We start from the raw sequence: 23616 nt of genomic DNA on the forward strand, positions 1-23616 counted from the left end.
CGGACGGATATACAGGCGCTGCTGCTCCGCGGCGACAGCGCAGCGAGCAGGTTGGTTGAAATTGTGTCAAATTTTTGTAATATATTTTTTTTCGCTTTTCACCCGTTTTATCGGTTTTCTACTTTTTGACTCATCGACGACTATCGTCCCCGTCCGTCGACCGTCCGTCGTGTGCTGTTTGCATTTGCGGTTGGGGTGACGACGACGCGTCGCAAGCTATGCGAGGCGGACCTTTTCGGTTTTGCTGCTTGTGTGTCACCGCGTTGCTTGTCCGGGTGGATTTACGAAAGGTGCTGTTGGTGTTTTTTTTCTTTTTCTCTCATCATGGGATCAGAAGAAACAGGTTCGTTGAACGCAGTTTTTTTTTGTTTTTTGAAAAGGGGTCCTTTTGTGGCTTTAGGGGTTTCTTGTGAGGTGGACTCATTAATTATGGTGAACCAAAATAGAATAATAACTGGAAACATTATCCCCTTTAGCCACAGCTGTAAAAGCATGGGAATCCAGCATGATCCAGCATGGTTCGATCACCGACGAACCGACGTGACAGTGGTGATTCAAAAGTGTCCCCCCCAAATTTAACGGTCGACCACCGAAGCGAGCGATCGCTTCTGTCAAATCAGTGCAGACGCGAACCGTTTCCTATATGAACACATGGGGGTTCGGTGTCGAGCTACCAAACCATCGCGGGCCGTTATAGAGGTGGCGATAGTGTTCGCTTATTTTTCATCATGGCGTCGCGGACAACAAATTTGAATTTATTTGTTCTAGCTGTCACGTCGGTTCGTCGGTGGTTCGATTCCCGGTCGCTCCAGGAAAGGAAATTTTCTTGACTTCTTTGCGTATAAAGTATCTTTGTGCCTGCCACACGATATACACATGCAAAAGGACTACAGGTATTCTTCGATATAACGTATCCTCGATATAGCATTCATTCATTTTCATTTATTTAGTTCACATCAAATTCATGATAATACTGAATCAACAATTTGCCGCCATAATACTCGATTTGCAGCTGCAGCTCTCCATCCTCGGTCACGCCCAACACTCGCCAGATCACGCTCCACCTGGTCCGCCCATCGTGCTCTCTGCGCTCCACGCCTTCTTGTACCAACCGGATGGTTAGCAAACACCAACTTTGCAGGGTTGTTGTCCGGCATTCTTGCCACATGCCCTGCCCACCGTATCCTTCCAGCTTTGGCCACTTTCTGGATACTGTGTTCGCCGTAAAGTGCAGCGAGCTCGTGGTTCATCCTTCTCCGCCACACACCGTTCTGCTGCACACCGCCGAAGATCGTCCTTAGCAACCGTCGCTCGAAAACTCCAAGTGCTTGCAGGTCCTCCTCGAGCATCGTCCATGTCTCGTGTCCGTAGAGAACCACCGGTCTTATTAACGTCTTGTACATGGTACATTTGGTGCGGGGGTGAATCTTTTTTGACCGCAGTTTCTTCTGGAGCCCATAGTAGGCACGACTTCCACTGATGATGCGCCTTCGTATTTCACGGCTCACCTTATTGTCAGCCGTTAGCAAGGAACCGAGGTAGACGAATTCTTCTACCACCTCGAAAGTATCCCCGTCTATCGTAACATTGCTGCCAAGGCTTGTCCTGTCTCGCTCAGTCCCACCTACCAGCATGTACTTTGTCTTAGCCGCATTCACTACCAGTCCGACCTTTGCTGCTTCACGTTTCAGGCGGGTGTACAGTTCTGCCACCGTTCCAAATGTTCTGGCAATAATATCCATGTCATCCGCAAAACAGACAAATTGGCTGGATTTCGGAAAGATCGTACCCCGGCTGTTGGGCCCGGCTCGTCGCATAACACCTTCCAGGGCGATGTTGAATAGTAGGCAGGAAAGTCCATCACCTTGTCGTAGTCCCCGTCGAGATTCAAATGAACTGGATAGTACACCCGAAATCCTTACGCTGTTCTGCACACCGTCCATCGTTGCTCTTATCAGTCTAGTCAGCTTCCCGGGAAAGCTGTTCTCGTCCATAATTTTCCATAGCTCTGTGCGGTCGATACTGTCGTATGCCGCTTTGAAGTCGATGAACAGGTGATGCGTTGGGACCTGGTATTCACGGCATTTCTGGAGGATTTGCCGTACGGTGAAGATCTGGTCCGTTGTCGACCGGCCGTCGATGAAACCGGCTTGGTAACTTCCCACGAACTCATTTACTTTAGGTGAAAGACGACGGAAGATGATCTGGGATAGCATTTTGTAGGCGGCATTCAAAATGGTGATCGCTCGAAAGTTCTCACACATTAACTTGTCGCCTTTCTTGTGGGTGGGACAGATTATCCCTTCCTTCCACTCCTCCGGTAGCTGTTCGGTCTCTCAGATCTTGACTACTAACTGGTGCAGACAGGTGGCCAACTTTTCCGGGCCCATCTTGATGAGTTCTGCTGCGATACCGTCCTTACCAGCCGCTTTGTTGTTTTTGAGCTGGTGGATGGCATCCTTAACTTCCCTCAGCGTGGGAGTTGGTTCGTTCCCGTCCTCTGCTGCACCAACATAGTCATTTCCTCCGCTGCCTTGATCCTCCGTGCCTACATTCCTTTCGCCATTCAGGTGCTCGTCGAAGTGCTGCTTCTACCTTTCGATCACCTCACGTTTGTCCGTCAGGAGGCTCCCTTCCTTATCCCTGCATATTTCGGCTTGCGGCACGTAGCCTTTGCGGGATGCGTTAAGCTTCTGGTAGAACTTGCGTGTTTTCTGTGAACGGCACAGCAGTTCCATTTCCTCGCACTCCGCTTCTTCCAGGCGGCGCTTTTTCTCACGGAAGAGACGGGTCTGCTGCTTCCGCTTCTGTCTGTATCGCTCCACATTCTGTCGGGTTCCATCCTGCAGCATTACCGCCCGCGCTGCATCTTTCTCCTCCAGAACCGCTCTGCACTCGAACCAATCGTTTCGTCGACTCCGTTCTACGTACCCGATAGTGCTCTCGGCTGCGTTGTTGATGGCTGCTTTCACTGTACTCCAGCAGTCCTCTAGAGGGGCCACATCGAGCACACCCTCGTCCGGCAACGCTGCCTCGAGATTCTGCGCGTATGCGGTGGCGACATCCGGTTGCTTCAGTCGCTCTAGATCGTACCGGGGCGGCCGCCGGTAATGTACATTGTTAATAACGGAGAGTTTTGGGCGCAGTTTAACCATCACCAGGTAGTGATCGGAGTCGATATTAGCGCCACGATAGGTCCTGACGTCGATAATGTCGGAGAAGTGCCGTCCATCAATCAGAACGTGGTCGATTTGCGATTCCGTTTGTTGTGGTGATCTCCAGGTGCAACGATACGGGAGGCTGTGCTGGAAAAAGGTGCTACGAATGGCCATGTTCTTGGAGGCGGCGAAATCGATGAGGTGTAGGCCATTTTCGTTCGTCAGCTGGTGGGCGCTGAACTTTCCAATCGTCGGTCTGAATTCCTCCTCCTGGCCTACCTGAGCGTTTAGATCCCCTATGATGATCTTGACGTCGTGGTTTGGGCAGCGGTCGTACTCGCGTTCGAGCTGCGCGTAAAATGCGTCTTTGTCATCATCAGTGCTTCCGGAGTGAGGGCTGTGCACGTTTATTATGCTAATGTTGAAGAATCGGCCCTTGATCCTCAACCTGCACATTCTTTCGTCGATCGGCCACCAACCGATCACGCGCCTCTGCATGTCGCCCATCACTATAAAAGCTGTTCCCAGCTCACGTGTGTTGCCGCAACTCTGGTAGATAGTATGATTACCTCTAAACGTTCGCACCATAGATCCTTTCCAACACACCTCCTGCAGCGCTACGATTCCGAACCCGCGGTCCTTCAGTATATCGGCGAGTATGCGGGTGCTCCCGATGAAGTTGAGAGATCTGCAGTTCCACGTACCGAGCTTCCAATCGCAAGTCCCTTTCCGTCGCTGTGGTCGTCGCCATTGGTATCGGTTCGCATTCTTCTCTTGTTGATTTTCCGGTGCTAGTCTTTTTTACGGCTGGCTCGCAGGGCCTGACACCAACCCACTAACCCAGGGAGCTGGGCTTACCTTCCCGGAAGCTACGGGTTCTGCATTGGCATTTCCTCCAACTACAGTGCTAAATAGCTAGGCTCGAGCGCCAGTCTTCGCCGGGGGTGGTGTTTTTAATGGGCGCCCAGGAGATAATATTTTACCTGAGATTCCACCCCCATCCTCGATATAGCGTACCCTCGATATAGCGAATTCGATATAGCGTACATTTTGCTTCGATATAACGTACAATATTGAAATTTTTTATTTTTCCTAGGAATTAAGGTACCCCGGGGCAAGTGGGACCTAAAAAAATGCTAGTTTAGTTTTGTCAAGCCAAAAAATTTCGATCATAAATAATTTTATAATTTCAATGGTTCTAAAAGACATTGTTGGTATATTTCTTCTTATTAATGGGCATTAAAACTGTTTCAAAATTTTTACATTCTGTATATTATGCATATAATGAAAAGTGGAGTAGATCTTTATTTACTCCGTATCATGGGGCAAGTGGGACCTATTTGGAATGTTTATACAAATGGCTATATATGGTTGCTGCTTATATGTAAGGTAGCATAAATTATAAATATCTTATGCGAATATTTATGTTTAGCGATATATGTTAGAAGAGTTTTGTGGTGTCGTGCATAAATTACGTAACACATATAATGATAAATCGCAGTAAAAAATGATTTAACTCTAGCAGCTCGTGCAAAACAAATTGATTTTTTTTTCATACAAAAAGCGCCACAAAGTTAAATGCCGAAAGATTTCCAAACGTGCTGTTCATATTACGTAGTTGATGAATCTTGCCAAAAGATTTTTCAAGCTTTACAGATGTTATGTTTTCCCATACATAATTTTACGATCATTAAACCCATATTTTTAAATCGTGAACTTTGCATAAGTCGTTTTCCAATTTTTTCATACTTTATGGCCGATTCCTTAACACTCAGAAAAACTCATTATGCAGCGAAAAACGAAAAAAAAAAATAGAATCTGCTTGGATGAAAATAAAAAAAAGATGGTTTCGAAAAAAAATATGTACTACCCAAGAATCAGCTATATCATCAGAATAAAAGTAATTAAGTATAATTAATCGATTGATTACTTAAGGCGCCGACTTTTACTTCACTTTTGTGTGAATTTCGACTTAGGCTGTAGAAAGCGAGGTCAAACTATGAAAATGTGTTTGTTTACTCTCATAGGTCTCACTTACCCCAGATGCTGAAATGCACTGGGGCAAGTGAGAGCAGTTATCTAAAGGTAACAAATGAAAATAAATTACAGCTTTTTCGCCTAAAACAATTTGCAAGCACTCCAAATATTATCCTAAAACCGAAAAAGTTTTACTTTATTTGATATTCTATTTTAAAACGACGAATGTAGTGGGATACGCTAATCTCACTTAGTGAATTGAAAATGGCATATGAACAACAATAACATATATGGTCTCTTTATGATGAGAACAATAACAATTTTTGAATTCAAAGTATCCGTCTATGTGATACCTATGTTTTCCATGAAGAATGTTTGCCTTGAAAATGAAAAATAAAAAAAATTATAGCTGTAGGTCTCACTTGCCCCGGATTCTCACTTGCCCCGGGGTACCTTACCTTCAGATATACTACGAAATCACTCAAATCAATGATAAGTTGCAGCTTTAGCCTTGTTACCCAGAATAAGCGCAATTTGGGGAAAAATTTGGTGTACGTTATATCGAAGCACAAAAAACGAAATTACTTCTTCGTGAAAACTCATGTTTTTCATTATTGGTTTTGTGAATTTCACCGAAAGCATTGTTTGGGTTTAATTTTACGTCGAATACATCAACACTTGCATAAAAAATATTAAATTTTTGTTTGCTTCGATATAACGTACAAAGAGAAAGAAATTTTGTACGTTATATCGAAGAGTACCTGTATTACCATAGCACACTCACAGTTAAAAACTGTTGATGTGTTCATGCAACACTAAGCTGAAAAACAGGCTACTAAAAAAAAGTAGCTGCATAAAAGCTTATGGAGCAAACGCATTCGGAAGAAAGCTCGTTTAAGCTCTTATGCAGAAAAAATGTTAGTTGGGAGTTGTTTTGAATAGGAAATTAGCCAATCCTCCAGGAGTGATTTCTTTAGTAATTCCTTCAGAGATTCCTCCGGGATTTGTCACTTCTTCAAGGACTTTCTTCAGGGATTCAATCAAGAAGTTCTCCAGGAGATCTTTTACGATTTCCATCAGAAAATTCTTTAAAATCACCGTCAGGGATTTTTCCTGGAGTTCATTCAGAAATTCGTTCTGGAAGTTCATCAGGAATTGTTAAAGGAATACGAGTTTTTTCAAGAATTTCTCTAGAAGTACTGTTACTAGTTTCTCCTGGAGTTCATTCATAGATTCCTCTAGAAATTTCTCCTGAAATTACCCCAGGAATTTCTTCTTCGATACCATCAGGAATTTCTCCATGGTTTTCTTCAGGAATTTCCTCAATGATTCCTTCAGAAATTTCTTCAAAAACCCTCCGGGAGTTTTCTCTGGAATTTCTTCAATAACTCCTCTAGAGCTTTCATCAGGAATTTCTCCAGCAAGTCCTTCGTCTTGGAACTCTTTGAGGAATTTACTTTGAAGTTTTTTGGGGGATTCCTCCTCCCCTTCATTGATTACTCCAGGAATACTTTCAGTAATTTCTCCAGGAAGCTTTAGGGGGTTCCTCTAGGAATTTCTTCTTGAATTCCTTCAGGAATCACCTGAGGGGTTGTCTTGGCAATCTTTGAGTGATTTCTCCTGGAATTGCTAAAGAGAATCTAGGGACTCCATCAAAGGATTTCTCCAGGAACTTCTACAGAAATTTCTGCTTAAATTCCTCCAGCGATATCTCCAGGAACTCCTTCACTGTATTCTACAGGAACTCCTTCGTAGATTTGTACAGGAACTACTTCAGGGACTCCTAAAAGAACTCCTTCAGGAATTTCACCAGGATTGTCTAGAAAGTCCATCAGAAATTTCTCCTGGAATTCTTTGAGGCATTTCACCAGGAGTTCGTTGAGATTTTTTTTCTGAAATTTCTTTGGAGATTCTTATAGCAACTCCTTCAGTCCAGGAGTTTCTAGTATTCACCAGGAATTTCTTCAGGGATTCTTCAAGGAACTTTTTCATTTAAATTCTTTGAGAGATTTCTCCTGGAGTTCCATGATAAACGTCTGCTATAATTGCTGGAGAGATTACCAGGAATGGCTTCAGGAGATCCTCCAGAATCTTATTGAAGGATTTCTTCAGAGATTTTTTCAAAGATTCTTCGACCACTTCGACTTCCTCACCTAATTTGCAGCTCTTTTGTGCACTAGGGCACTGTATGAGCGACTCCAATTGACAGCTGCTCTTACACTTTGCACAGCGCCTTAATTCATTCTATTCTAATTCTAATATATTAATCAAACAGAGTGCCTTTGCGCTGCTGTTACTTTTCTACCCTGTCCATGCTGGAATGATGAGCACGAGGATGTTGATGAGCGGCTCTTGTACCTTTTCCGGTCCGATTGGAGGTCCAATATGAGTTGCCGTTAGCCGATATCCAAGTTTCCGGGATCGTTAGAGTATATGCACATTGCACATAAGAGGGTCAGGTGACCTCCGATCTCGGGAGGAAGAGCTACTGACGAAAAATTTGCAAGTGCCGGGGCTGGGATCGAACAGATGGCCATCCGCTTATGAAGTGAACGTGTAGTCACTACGCCACGGGCGCCGGGATTTACTTTGAGGGATTCCTCCAGAAACAGTGATTTCTCTGGGCATTTCTTCAGGGATTTATCCAGGAACTCCTCCAAGGACTCCTCAAGCAGCTTATTCAAAGATCTCACCGTTAAAAATTTGAAGTTTTCCTTCACGAAAGGAGTTCCTTCAGGGGTTCCACATGAAGTTCGTCAAGTGCTTCCACAGCGATTCTCTAATAGTTCCATAAAAAAATCCTCCAGGTGTTTCTTATGTGATTTCTCCTTCAAAAGATTTCCAGAGGTTTCTTCAAGTACTCCTTTAAACTGCATATCCGTACAAACAGGATTTTTTGCAAAACATCATTGTACAACCTCCTTCAAGGGTTCCTCCAGCCCTGTCATCCTCCTTATTCGCGGTTAGTTGGCATCCAATAAGCTTTATTTCAAAGCCAGCAATGATTTTTGTTTCAAAAGTCTCATCTAAAATGGCGACTACCACTACTCATGAGATGCACATTTAAAAAAAAAATAGAGTATTTAGGGTGTTCAATGCTAACGCCCTGACAGTACCAGATTGGGTGTATAGAGATTTAAGGCACAAATAAGAATCGCATTTCTCTGGGGTTCCTCCAGGAGTTCCTTATGTAGATCCTCCTGAAGTTTCTTCAGTGATTCCTCCAGGAGTTTTTTTTTCCTAGGGTTCTTTCAGGAGTTCCTTCAGGCGTAAATATATTCTTCGGGGGTTTCTCTAGGAAAGCCCAGCTTTCTTGTAGCATTCGGCTTTTGAACAATGAATTCGTTCTGCTCCATATTTTTTGCAATGCGCTGAAACTAAAACCTACGCATACAGAAACGTCTTAGAACTACATACAAATCCTTATAATAGTTATATACGAATTATCTTTACTTATATGAAAAACAAAAATTTCGAGAAATGCCAAGTCTTACCTCCTAAATCATTTGTTTTGGATTCCCAGAAGCTACGTTCAAAATTTGAGCAAAATCCGTTGAGCCTAAGGGGGCGCTCAGAACGCTTGAAGTTTGTATGTGAAAACTTGGCCAAATGTATGCAGAAATTTAAGGTTTTCGAATGTTGCCGCTAATTGGCGCTGTAAGCGTTCAATAATTAAACCCTTTGGTATTATTGTAAGTGACTATCTGCCAAAGAACTTTGTGGAAAATGATCCAACGGATGTGAAAAAAGTTATACCCTAAGTATGATTTTTGGGAGCAGAATTTTACCCGTGCAGAGAACGAAAAGTGCTTCGAGCGACGGGGCATAATAGGTGGAATTCCTCCAGCAAGGGGCGATTCAAATATGACGTCCATCATTTTTCGGGAATTTTAGACCCCCCCTCCCCCCTCTGTCACGCTTTTTCGTATACCTTATACATGGAGTGTCACACTTTTTCAGATCCCCCCTCCCCCCTAAACTATGGACGTCATTTTTGAATGACCCCCAAGGGTAGATGGACTGAACGCACAGGCTCATACCGAAGGTGTCTAAATGGACGGGTAGGCCCTATGGCGAGGTGAACTTTCATTTGACACAATTCATGCAAATATAATATATTAAAAATCTTTGATTCATGTCAGGCCATGGATGTTTTAGGTGGTATGTATCTGCACAGATTCGAACACGCAGGCTCCCCCACATGTCCAGAGCACCGGAGATTGCGACGAGATCGTGGAGCACGTGCTCTTTTAATGTCCAGGCTTCATGGAGCAAAGGTCGTGTATGCAAGATATATGTGGTAGAGATATAGCTCCGGACAACATTTTCGAAAGGATGTGTATGTGTACGGGGATGGACAAGTGGGATTCCGTTATTTTCAAGGTCTCCCGAACCGTACTTGAACTACAGAGAAAATAACGGGCCGACCAACAGTAAGTTAAGTTAGCCCCCTTCCCATCCGGGAGCTTGAGTCCAACGGGTAGTCTAGAGTACTAGCCTGGGTCATGGCTGCCAGGGAAGAGAGGAAAATTTAAGGCAATAGCCGATGGAACGCTTACCAGTAGAGAGTACTCACGTACGCTCCCCCTCTAACGGACGTACCGAGTGGGTTTATTCCCACATAACCCGAGGACACACGTCTTGGATATCTGATCACCATATTTTCTCATTCTATACCAAAAAAAAGCCTGGTGTTTCTACGCTTCTGCACGTCATATGTTTTTTTTTTCTTCTTCTACTCCCACTCCACTATGGTCTAGGGGGCGTCCTCCCCCTGACCCGCCCTAATTTGTTGTGGCCGAGGACCAATCATTCTCTGTCCAGCCACCATTCCCCGGACCTTCCGCCTTTCCTCGGCCCGGCCCCTGGCGGGGACCGATCCAACCTTCCTGTCTTTCCGGAACGCCTCAAAGAAGACCTCGCTAACCCACTACTTGCGGAGGGGTTTGCCCCTCCACTACGCCACGCCGCTGCTCGTTTTTATTAGAAATATTGCTTATTGAATACCACGAGTAGTACAGAAAAAAGGTCCAACATGACAGAGCCGTGCAAATACTGTGGGGTGTTCAGATACCTCACAGGCTTCGTTAACGATTGAGTATCTTTTTCACCCCCTCGAACTCATTCCTCAGCACGGGTCGCTTGACACCTTGAATTGGTGAACTCTTACCACCGGATCAGGCCATCCGTAGTTCTAGTCTTGCCCGGCAACTACATGGCTATGAGTATATCGAGCGGTAGGCATGAAGATACTCTATGATCAAGGAAGTCAAGGAAATTTCCTGAACGAAAAGTTACTACGCCGACCGGGAATCGAATCTGTCATCCTCAGCGTGGTCATGCTGAATACCCACGCCTTCAGAGCAATGGATGTATGACCCTAAATATCCTGTTTTAGTGCCAGTTTAACCGCCTTGTATCGCTCCGCTCTACCCTCATCGATGCGAGTTTTGATCATTTTTCTTGTTCTTAAGCAGGGTGCACGGAACCCGGAGATATCTGGTCGTTCCTAGACAGGCCGTCGGTGATATTCACGATGAGCAATCACTACCAGTGCTGAAAAATTCATTTCGTCATATCTAAATTCAATCACCTACAGCTCATTTTAGAAGCTGAACCTGAGAATATGGTATATGAAAAACTTGTGCGGCTAGACCAGTTCTGCAAGAAAGTCACGGAAAAACAGTTATTTTTCGAATATTTACGGTAAATGTCACGGACTACCTTTGAAAAATGCCAAATGATATTCACCGTGAATATCATTTGCATTTTTCGAAGGTAGTTCGTGACATTTACCTTAAATATTCGAAAAATAACTGTTTTTCCGTGACTTTCTTGCAGAACTGGTCTAGTCGCTAAGTTTTTCATATACCATATTCTCAGGTTCAGCTTCTAAAATGAGCTGTAGGTGATTGAATTTAGATATGACGAAATGAATTTTTCAGCACTGATCGCTACACACATGTCGGATTGTCAAAGCCTCGATGTGGACCCTCTCTAGAGGACTGCTGGAGTGCAGCAATAGTAGTCATGAACGGCATAGTCGAGAGCACCAGCGGATACGTTGATCGAAGTCGACGGAACGAATGGTTTGAAGAATGGCGCGAAAATCATAGGCATGGAAGATAAAGATAACTGAGCATGGCTACCAAACGGAAATGATCAACATCGAGGGAAGTTATGAATACCATTCACCTGCTTAAAACCAACGAAGCATCTGGTAAGAGTGGTACAGCAGTAGAACTCCTTTAGATTGGCCGTGAAGATATGGTCCTCTGTTGGCATTACAATAACATTACAATGATAATAAAACTGATTCAACAATTCCTTGCCGCAACATTCAGTTCGTGGCTCCAGTGCTTCATTCTCGGCCGCGCCTCACACTTGAAAGATCGTTCTGTACCTGGTCCGCTCACCTTGTACGCTCTCCCCTAGGTCTTGTTGTACCATCCGGATCTCTTGCGAATACCAGCTTTGCAGGGTTGATGATGATTATCCTGGGCTTGTTAGGGGAATATCTGTAAATAAAAAGAAAATCGCGTTAAGTACTGTTCCTTTGAATTCCACTAAGAATTTGCATCTTTTGACAGATACGTACTCGACAGATACGTTGACTCGACTCAGTCGAGTCAAGTACAAGACACTGAAGACGACCTTACAGTTGAGCTCGAAATACGTATCTGTCAAAAGATGCAAATTCTTAGTGGAATTCAAAGGAACAGTACTTAACGCGATTTTCTTTTTATTTGCCGGGTTGTTGTTCGGCATTCTCATAACATCGTATCCTTCCAGCTTTTGCCACCTTCCGGATGCTAGGTTCACCGTCCTACACACCGCCGAAGATGATTCTAAGCACTCGAAGATAGAACACTTCGAGGGCTTTGGGACAGAAGGTCGAAGGACAAATGGTCGAAGGACAAAAGGTCGAATGGACAAAAGGTCGAATGGACAAAAGGTCGAATTTTAGTAGACCAATTTACCAGCTGGTATTTCTCGCTTATAAGATAAACATTTCAGGCCAAACATTTCAATAGGTCCTATCTGCATTTGAGAGGCTCTCTTTGTTCACTTTCTCTTTCAATTATTGCAATGTAATGATACAATTTTCAACTATTTTTGCAGTACAAATCATAAGACGATTGTTTTGACCATCGTTCAATGCAAGGAGACAATCATAGTACAAATAAACAGCTAAGATATTAACGAAAGAGAGGGAAACCAAAGAGAGCATCTCTTCTGCAGATAGGACCTTTAGACATGTTTGGCCTGATTTTTGAAAGGTCTTTGTTGCCGCTCATTGAAAGAAACATTGAAGTGCTGTTATAGAAATCATATGCATTTCAGTCACTAACATTTCCATAGGAAATTTTTCCTTCTTTTGTTTGTAGGCTGTTCTTTCAAGTTCTGTTAATGTAGTATTTATTTAATGGTAATTTAGTTTGGTTTTTTGTTCAGGAATTTTTCCTTCTTAAATTTATAGGCTGTTCTTTTAACTTTTGTTAGTGAAATAATTATTGACTCCTTAGGGACTTATTTTTCAATCAGAAATTTGGCTTCTTCTTTTCAATATCCGTTCTTTCTAACTGTACTGCAGAAACATTCATTAACTACTTGTGCTTAGTGATCATCCCCTCTTGGATTGATAGGTAGATCCTAATAATTATACTGTATAAGTAAACAATTTCATTTTGTTTGCTCATACAGGCGTTACGCCAAAAATTGAGAATTTTCGAACCCCCTCTCCCTGTCCTATGCTAACTATAATGCTTGTTACACTTTTGCAAACCACCCTCCCCCTATAATCGTGACGTACTTCATGGATCACCCTTATAGTACCCAGAGATTTGTCCTTTTCTAATTTATAGACTGCTTGACTTTATTTAATCGCATTAATGATTGGAATTTCAAATGAGAATATTCCGATCTATGATTCATCCTTCTTCAACCCATAGGCTGTTCTTTCAAGGAATCAGAGATGGCATGCTCCTCAGTGCGAAACGTGTGCAGAGAAAACATACATTCTACACACGACTTTCAACGAGAGCGAGGGTGAACTACGCAACTTTTTTCACACACAAACCACCCGCTCACCCTCAAAATGAGTGCTCAAACAAATGTTAGCACAAACATGTTTTTTTTTCAAATGTGCACCCAAAAATTCGTGTTGAGAACGCACTCAGTCGTGCTTCCAGTGCAATACTGTGTGTACCACAGGAGTATAAAAGTACTTGTTGTCTAAGATATCACATAAATCACAGACAAGTAGATGTGACACTAGCGAAATTTCAATCTCATATATCTCATGATCCTGATTACTTAGAAAGTTGGTGTCTTCGGCAAAGTTGTTTGGCTGGTCAAGGACTAACCGATAATAAGATTTAAGATTCAAAATTCCACCGCTAGGCGGTGCTTGTGAGCCAAAAAAATTTGTTTTTCATAAATATCAGGAAAATTTGCCAAAAAATGCAACTAGCACCGCGTTGCTGTTGAAACTAGAACCAAACGGTAATAATTCTGAAAGCCCTTGATCTACCAAACCATATTGCCGAAGACACCATCTTTCTACAAAGTGAGGATGCTGAGATATGCGAAATTTGAAATTTGTTTGCTCTCAAGCCTAGTGGTAGAATTTTTAATCTTAAGTCTTATTATCGGTTAGCCCTTGACCAGCCAAACAACTTTGCCGAAGACACCAACTCTCTAAGTAATCAGGATCATGAGATATATGAGATTGAAATTTCGCTAGTGTCACATCTACTTGTCTGTGATTTATGTGAGGGGCTGTCCATAAACCACGTGGTCATTTTTTTGGGACTTCTCAACCCCCCCCCCCCCCCCCCCCCCGGGTGGTCATTTGTCCATACAAAATTTTTTATTCAAAATGCTCATAGGCCGCACCCCCCCCCCCCCCCCTCTTCTAATGACCACGTGGTTTATGGACAGCCCCTGATATCTTAGACAAGCAGATGCAACACTGACAAAATTTCCATCCCATATATCTCAGGAACCTGATTACTTAGAGAGTTGGTTTCTTCGGCAAAGTTGTTCAGCTGGTCAAGGGCTTTCAGAATATGGGCCGTGTGATTTGTGATTTTACCGCTAGGTGGCGCTAAATAGCGTACAAATTTTACATTTCACATATCTCAGCATTCTGATTCTTTAGAAAGATGATGTCTTCGGCAAAATTGTTTGGTAGATCAAGGACTTCCAGGATAATTATCGTTTGGTTCGAGTTTCTGCAGCTAGGTGGCGCTAGTTGCAATGTTTTGCAAATTTTCCTGATATATATGAAAAACAAAATTTGTTAGCTCACTAGCACCACCTGTTGGTCGAATTTGAAACCAAAATATTCATCAACTGTAAGTCCTTGGCCAGCTTAAGACATCTGCTTGTCTCTGATATCACAGGATTTGATACCCTTTAGCGGGTTTTGGACTTTTCATCATTTATGGGCATCTATTTAGAATTGCAATGCGGTAAAAATTGCTGCATATAAGCTATTGCAAGTTTTAGAAGTTTTTTTTTCTATTTTCCAATAATGATTGTTTTGAAGTTGTTGAATAATTTTGCTATCACTCGTTCTATTTCTCAATCGTCGTTTTTCTGTCGAATTCTGGTCACTTTTTTATGTCTTCCAATTTGTCTTTAGTCTATTTAACCTCTTTACCCTTTTAGACCTTTTGCACAGAACAGATGTGTATCTTCGAATAAATGTGATGTTTCGAGGTGGAAGTCGTGAAATTTTCAATTGGAAAACTAGATTGGAATGAATTTCCATGGGAAAATAAAAAATAATCAAAGCGTGCTACGCCGCCTCCCTAAGCTCGCTGCAGGCTAAAGCTTGACTTCCACCACCAGGTTCGCTAGTGTTGAGCCATCAAACGGGCAGTGCTTTTCGTGACGAAGATTCACCCCCGTGCCTTTTGTCCCTTCGACCTTTTGTCCATTCGACCTTTTGTCCTTCGACCTTTTGTCTTTCGACCTTTTGTCATAGATTCCACTTCGAGTGCTTGCATGTTCTCCTCGAGCATTAGTCCAGGTCTCGTGTCCGTAGAGGACCACCTGTTTTATCAATGTTTCATACATGGTACATTGCATTGATACTAATGCTGTTGTCTGCCGTTGATAAGGACCCGAGGTAGACAAAATCCTCCACCACCTCGAAAGTGTCCCCGTATATCGTAACACTTACCCTGTCATTCACGGTTCCGTCTGACCGGAATGTACTTTGTTTTAAACGCGTTCATCGTAAGTCCGACCTTTGCTGCTTCACGTTTAAGGTGGGTGTACACAGTACAGCTCTGCCACCGTTCCATTTGTTCTAGCAATAATATCCATGTATTCCGCAAGACAGACAAATTGGCCGGATTTCGTTAAAATCATGCCTCGGCTATTGAGCCTGGCTTGATGCATCACACCTTCCAGAGTAGGCAGAGAGTAGGCATGAGAGTCCGTCACCTTGTTGTCCCCGGCGAGATTCGAATGAACTAGATAGTACACCCGAAATCCTTACGCAGTTTAACACACCGTCCATCGTTGCCTTAATCAGTCAAGGAAAGCCGTTTTCGTCCATGATTTTCCATAGCTCTACGCGGTTGATACTGTCATATCCCGCTTTGAAGTCGATGAACAGGTGATGCGTTGGGACCTGGTATTCACGGCATTTCTAGAGGATTTGCCGTACGATGAAGGTCTGGTCCGTAGTCAACCGGCCGTCGATGAAGCCAGCTTGATAACTTCCCACAAACTTATTCGTTTTAGGTGACAGACGACGAAAGATGATCTGGGATAGCACTTTGTAGGCAGCATTCAAAATGGTGATCGCTCGAAAGTTCTCACACATTAACTTGTCGTCTTTCTTGTGGATGGGACAGATTATCCCTTCCTTCCACTCCTCCGGTAGCTGTTCCGTTTCCCAGATCTTGACTACTAACTGGTGCAGACAGGTGGCCAACTTTTCCGGGCCCATCTTGATGAGTTATGCTGCGATACCGTCCTTACCAGCCGCTTTGTTGTTTTTGAGCTGGTGGATGGCATCCTTAACTTCCCTCAGCGTGGGAGTTGGTTCGTTCCCGTCCTCTGCTGCACCAACATAGTCATTTCCTCCGCTGCCTTGGTCCTCCGTGCCTACATTCTATTCGCACATTCAGGTGCTCGTCGAAGTGCTGCTTCCACCTTTCGATCACCTCACGTTTATCCGTCAGGAGGCTCCCGTCCTTATCCCTGCAGATTTCGACTCGCGGCACGTAGCTTTTGCGGGATGCGTTGAACTTCTGGTAGAACTTACGTGTTTCTTGTGTACGGCACAGCAGTTCCATTTCCTCGCACTCCGCTTCTTCCAGGCGGCGCTTTTTCTCCCGGAAGAGACGGGTCTGCTGCTTCCACTTCTGTCTGTATCGCTCCACGTTCTGTCCAATCGTTTCGTCGACTCCGTTCTACGTACCCGATAGTGCTCTCGGCTGCGTCGTTGATGGCTGCTTTCACTGTACTCCAGTAGTCCTCTAGAGGGGCCTCATCGAGCTCGCCCTCGTCTGGCAACACGGCCTCGAGTTTCTGCGCGTATGCTGAGGCGACATCCGATTGCTTCAGTCGCTCTGGATTGCACTGTGGCGGTCGCCGGTACTGTACATTGTTGATGACGGAGAGTTTTGGGCGCAGTTTGACCATCACCAGATAGTGGTCGGAGTCGATGTTGGCGCCACGATAGGTCCTGACGTCGATAATGTCGGAGAAGTGCCGTCCGTCAATCAGAACGTGGTCGATTTGAGATTCCATCTGCTGTGGTGATCTTCAGGTGTAACGATAAGGGAGGCTGTGTTGGTAAAAGGTGCTAAGGGACTGTCCATAAACCACGTGGTCAGTTTTTAGGGAGACTCCGTCAAGCCCCCCCCCCCCCCCCCCCTCCGCGTGGTTGTTTGTTCATACAAAAAATTTAAACTAGTATTGACCCTGGTCTTCGTCCTAACCCCCATCCCCCACCCTTGCATGACCATGTGGGTTATGGATGGCCCCTGAAGGCCATGTTTTTGAAGGCGGCGAAATCAATGAGTCGTGGGCCATTTTCGTTCGTCTGCTAGGGGGCGCTGAACTTTCCAATCGTCGGTCCGCATTGCTTCTCCTGCGATCACCATTTTGAATCCCGCCTACAAAGTGCTATCCTAGATCATCTTTCGTCGGTAGTCACCCGAAGCAAATGAATTCGTTAAAAGTTATCAAGCAAGCTTCATCAACGGCAGGTCGACAACGGACCAAATCTTCACCGTACAGCAAATCCTCGTGAGTACCAGGTTCCAAGGCATTACCTGTTCAGCGACTTCAAGGCGGCATACGACAGTATCGACTGTTCAGAACTGTGGAAATTCATGGCCGAGCAGTTTATTCGGATCTTGCGTGGCACAAGACTCTGATTCTTCCGGTCGCTTTATACGGCCATGAATTGTGGACGTTGAGAGAAGCTGGTCGGAGTTACGATCAGAGAGCCTCTGGAGCTTTCGAACGTCAAGTTAGGCAAACAATACTCGGCGGTAAACTGCAGAACGGCATCCGGCATCTGGTGGCGTTGCATGAACTAGATAGATAGATATGGTGAAGCGAATAAAACACGGCAGGCTGCGGTGGGCTAGGCACGTAGCTCGTATACCGGAGGAACGACAAGCTATTACCATATTCAGCAGAGAGCCAGGAAGCGGCTGTCGGATTCGTGGTAGACCGCACGTGTGCACGTTGGTTTTTTGCAGTTGAGGAGGATCTAAGGGCTCTAAATGTTCAGGGCGACTGGAAGCGATTGGCCCAGGATCGAGACCAGTAGACAGGTCTTACCCATGTTACTGAATGAAAAACAAAAAAAACTCACTCAAATGCAATGTAAAACGTGAGTCACATCATAATTTATCACGTCGAGTTCAACAACCCTCGCGACTTCTCTCTCTCTCTCTCTCTCTCTTCTTGGCGTAACGTCCTCATTGGGACAAAGCATGCTTCTCAGCTTAGTGTTCTATGAGCACTTCCACAGTTATTAACTGAGAGCTTCCTCTGCCAATGACCATTTTGCATGCGTATATCGTGTGGCAGACACGAAGATACTCTATGCCCAAGGAAGTCAAGGAAATTTCCTTTACGAAAAGATCCTGGACCGACTGGGAATCGAACCCGTCACCCTCAGCATGGTCATGCTGAATACCCGTGCGTTTACCGCCTCGGCCCTACCCTCGCGACTTAGTAATCCAAAATACCACTCGGTACCAACCTGCCCATATTCGGATCGTGCTTCCGGATCAGTTCCGTGTACTAACTAACACACACACGGTTGCAAACAACTTTCAAATCGTCAACCACCAATCAGTAATGCCAATGTCTAATCCAACTGCAGCAGCCGTTTCGGTGCTCTCCATGAAGCCAGATGCAATATCCACAGTCCTCTGCTGACCTAGCAAGGGCTTGGTCCGCGCAACATAAGTGATTATATGCTGATTGGTCCAGTCCGATAGTAGCCAACTGTCGAAAGGCCATCAATCGAGGCGTAGTTCAACTGTAGCCTATCTGTCAGTCAGTCGCTCGCATCGCATAGATCGCCCAACCAAGATTGACAGGGAAGAGAAAATCCAAACATATGCGATTGCGCGGTGGTGTTTCGTAACATCGCCGATCGTTCGTCATAGGAGAACCAAAGGTAGCAATCATCCATTTGGTGCGCGAATTCCGAGAGGTTAGCTGGTTGAAGGGAGCCATCGTTCAAAAGTGTCGACGAGACCACGACTAAAAGGAAACCGGCCGGCTGAAACAGGTTCGCAGCAGTGCCTGAGGCACGCACTCTTTAATGGCCGGTGCGTGTGAGAGCATTTCTTCTCCGCTACGCGGCGGAAAGACACCTAATCTTCTGCGGAGAATTTCGAATGTAAATACCAACGCCCGTCTCGAAATTTGGTTCCGCAAAATAATGTCGAAAATTAGTATGCAAACACTTAGCTGGAACACAGAAATCTACGGTCCTCCAGGTTCACGCTGAAACTTCCTAATGCGCAAAGTGAATATGAGACCCGTGCGCAGAAATGCCCTCTCATACACGCGCACACATATCAGCGCGGGCTTTTGAAAGTTGATGCAGATTTATCAACAGGTTTAGCTGTGCCGCGGCACTTTCACTGCGAACCTTGTGGATCGATGGGGACGATGGGGATAGGGACCGCAATCTCTGCGCTGTCCGTCCACCGTCCTCGTCGTTCGCGAGGGGGGTCACACCACCACCGATGATGACGATGATGACGGCGGCAAAACCTGCCTGCTCGCTTGGCCTGGCCTGGCTGGACATATTTGTGTATTCAACTTGTTAACATGTGCGCGCGGGGATTTTATGCACGCGAGGGAGAGTCTCCGGCTTTCTTCCACAAAGAGCCTTCAACGCAACGCCGCCATCCTACAACCAACGGTGAGGTGACCACTTGATCCCTGTTGCGAATTGGGTTTCGGGATGGAAGGAAGGGAAACGGACAGCTATTTGAGGCTCGGCCGAGGCTGTCACGCAATTTTGTTTTGAATGAAGCCGACCTAGCTGCGGTGCGGTGGATGGCGGATGTTTGTGCAGATAATTATAATCTCTCTTATCGGAGAATTTCCTCATGCTGTTGGATTTTTACTTTTCTCAATTAATCAGCGCTGCTGTTTCGGTACGGCTTGGGATAATGGAAAATAATGCGATTTGTCAATGAACAGCTATCGATGGCTTTAAATCCGGCATATAAAATTGAGCAGTTACCTACTGTGGTACCGGTTCGGTTGGCGGTGTACCTTCAATTTATACAATCATTCACGTTTTCCGTGTGTGAATCTTTCAATTTAACCATTCCGTTACTACAATTTCATCAGGAACTCTATCTATGGAGTCCTCCAGAATACCTCTACCGATTTTTCAAAGGAGAACTGTAGGTTTTTCTCCAGGTATTTATTCAAAGAACTTTTCTTAGGATTCCCCTATTCCTGATGAGGTTTCTCCATTAATTCTTGTAGTGATTCCTCCAGAAAACTCATACCAGGATTATTCTAAAAAATATCCTTTTTTGATACCTTTCAGAACTCTGTACGGACTTCTCCAGGGATTCCTCCAAGAATTCTTGGTGGGATCATTCAAACCAATCTTCCTGGGAGTATTCCAAAAGCTCCTCCAGTAACATCTTTAGAGATTCAATCCAGAAATTATAGCTAGGACCAGGCCCGTGCACAGAAGTGGCGCCAAGGGAGGGGTTTTTGCCCATTTCGGCAAAAGGCGGAGGGGCGCCTAGTGTAAAAGCATCGGTAATGGGAGGGGTTTAACCCCCAATCACCCCCCCCCCCCTCCTTGTGCAAGGGCTTGGCTAGGACTAGCGATTTCAAATGTGGTTCCACCATTCTTCCTAGGACTCCTCCAGAAGTTTTTTACTGGAATACTTTCAGGGGTTCTTCTAGGGATTTTTCTAAAGATTTCTCGTGCAATCACGAATTCTAGCTGTGATTTATTCATGGCAATATTCATCAACGATCAAAACGATCAAGACTTACTATACATATGGTTGCTCCTCCGTGATTGATCTGAGCTGGTACCAATTGCACTGAGATCCAAATAATTAAGGGCTGGGGAACACTCCACTTATTCTCAAAGTGCAATTCAAGCAGCTCATACATTTTTGGATCAATAATGGCGCCGGCCACGTCCATATAGTCAGTTGCGAAGGGAAAGGAATGTTAGAGTGTGCTGGTTGTTGCTACTAAAGACCGAGATCACCTCTGCATCCACACAACCAGCACGGAATGGGGTATTTGTTAGACGGAAAGGATGGGAGATCTGGGAGTCACTCTATTGTTCCCCAGTCCACCGTCTAGCTCGCAGTAAGCAAATTATTTCAATTTGAGTTTCGATGGTACAGTAGTTCCCCCCGGGTCACGGCCCATTTATATCACATTATTTTTTTTTGTTTTAAGTTTTTTTATTTGCTATCCTTTCTACCCGCATAAATCCAAACCACACCAAAACATCATCTAGTATGGTTTATCGTCGGGGTTTAACCATAATCAAAATGGTACATTCAACCATAAGCCAACCATGGCTGGGTAAAGTTCCGACCGTAGTGAGTATTGTTTTTGAAGACTCGACCATACGAAGAACGGGTCGTTAAGAATGTTTACCGTATCAAATTTCAATTTTTTGCTAACAAATTTTGAACGACAACCATAATGCGGATATATTCAATATGGTTGAGGAGTCTAACACAGGAAATTTGCGACTATGGTTAAGGTACGATTTTACAATTATATAGAACAGTTGGTGGTATGGTTCAATAGACTTTCCTTGATTTTTTTATATTGAAAATTAAAAACACGGTCAAGTACTAATCATGGTTCACTATAATATATTGATTACTTTACGTTGCATAATACATGAATTTTTATACTTAATCCAGCATAGGGAATAGCAGTACATATGACCTTTAATCCACTTTTATAAGCTTTTATAAATACGTTGCTTATTAATCCAAGACGACATTAAACATGCTACTTAACTGCACATTTGTCGAACACATTCTTTAAGCAAAAACACATAGTGGGGCCGCCTCAATTCTTCACCCATTATCCGCATTAATCCTTGTATCCATCGTGATCGAACTACATGCATGCCTCGATGCAAGGATTATTATTTCGAAGCTTTTTCTGCCTGGAGCTGCGATACTTCTGCCGTTGTCACTGCTGGCACCTGCCTGGAGACGTGGTTGATGAACCGGGGGAGAACCCGAGCACAGGAAGCCGGAGGAGTAGTCCCGTTTTTTTGCCCTACAATTGGATAGACAAAAATTGTTGCAATCTGGGTACTTTACCCTACGACGCAAGCCAAAGCAGAGCCAGATGAGTACCATTGTAGTCGAGCTTTCGAAAGGGAACTCAGTAAGTAGGAGATAGCAATGGTGATCACTATCTGCTGTGGTAATCACAATACCGAAACAAATCTTATTCCTATTAGAATATAAAATATGTATCTATGCTCGTTATACAAAATTAAGACATTAATATTTAAACCCTTTCCTGACTGTTATATGTTCCTATATGTAAAAACTATTAAGAGATAAAACAAATTAAGAAAGTTCATTTAAACGGTCAAATCAACTTAGATATAAGACATAACTGTTATACACTGACTCATACACTTACCATTCAAACACTTAACGTTCGGGATCAAGAAAGAGATATAGGTGGGACATTTTGATCAAGAAATGGATAGATGGGATATTTTAAGAGGAAAAGAGCATTTTGGGGGATTGCTACTATTATAAAACGGAAAACCCGGCCTTTTCCACACGGACTTCCAAGCCAGAAAGACGTGCCAAAGTTTAGTAATTCTCCTTGTGAACATTTGTGCCAAGTCATCGGTACAGTAGTACCTCGGATAAGTGGAAAAGTTTCAACGGTGCATCCACAAAGCCAGAATCAGGTAAATTGAGACTAAACCGGAGTACGGTAGCAATCCCCACTAATCCCTTTCCTCCTACGCGGGCTCAGGACCCATTGGCGTTATTTTTCCTGAAAGCGGACAAAGTAAAGCCTTCGCCACGTGTGCCCTACTTGTGGCGTGAGGTGTGGTTGACCCCTTTGGTGTTGGGGAGGCCACTCGAACCTCTCACCCCTCGTCAAGCAAAGGGACGATTGACCCCGACCGAGTCCCGACGAGATCTCCGAGAGTCGAAAGTCCGTCCTCCGAAACGAAACCTCGGACCGAAGAGTGCCAACGAGTCGCTTCGCGAACTCGCTCGCCGTAACCCCCCGTGAGATACGCCCCACCGCCCTGCCACCCCGTCGCCACGTTGCTCCACCTGACGACGCTACAGCCCCGATCCCCACCGCCATCGCCCTCCCGTCTCCATCGTTGCCGTTCCTGCTTGATCCCAGCGTTGCCGGCCGGCCAAACACACTACACGAACACACACTAGGTATGTAAAACAATAAATTAGTGAGTAAAGTGACCACGTGCGTTTGTATTCCTGATTCGTTAAACGAAACCCGTATCTGGAGCCGACCTCGAGAGCTGAGTCTCTCAAGCTTGAGCTAGTCGCCCCCTTGTCAAGAGCCCTAGGGAGCCCAAATTAGAGCGTGGGAGTCGTAAGAGAGATTAACAAAATCAAAGAAGTATTCTTCACGACAATCAATTTGGCATTATCCAATAGCTTACCTTCAAGGCATCCCTCGGAACACACGAATGAAAGGCGAAATGGAAATTATCGATGCATGCAAATGAAAACTTAGATCAAAACAACACTTTCTCCAAGGAGCATCTGTTTTTGCGTTTTTCAAAGATGGCTGCCATCAGTTGCATTCAGATAGGACCACGTCTTCGGATTAGTGCATTTTTTTTAGTTGCTATCCTTCTCTTTCTATGATTTTTTTTTTGTATTTTTTTTCCTTCAATATTTTTTTTATATTGTATTAGTTGTGCTGTTTCTTCCGGAATTGTTCCAATTAGTTC

The sequence above is a fragment of the Aedes albopictus genome, chromosome 1, assembly GCF_035046485.1.
Source record: "Aedes albopictus strain Foshan chromosome 1, AalbF5, whole genome shotgun sequence".
Taxonomy (NCBI): domain Eukaryota; kingdom Metazoa; phylum Arthropoda; class Insecta; order Diptera; family Culicidae; genus Aedes; species Aedes albopictus.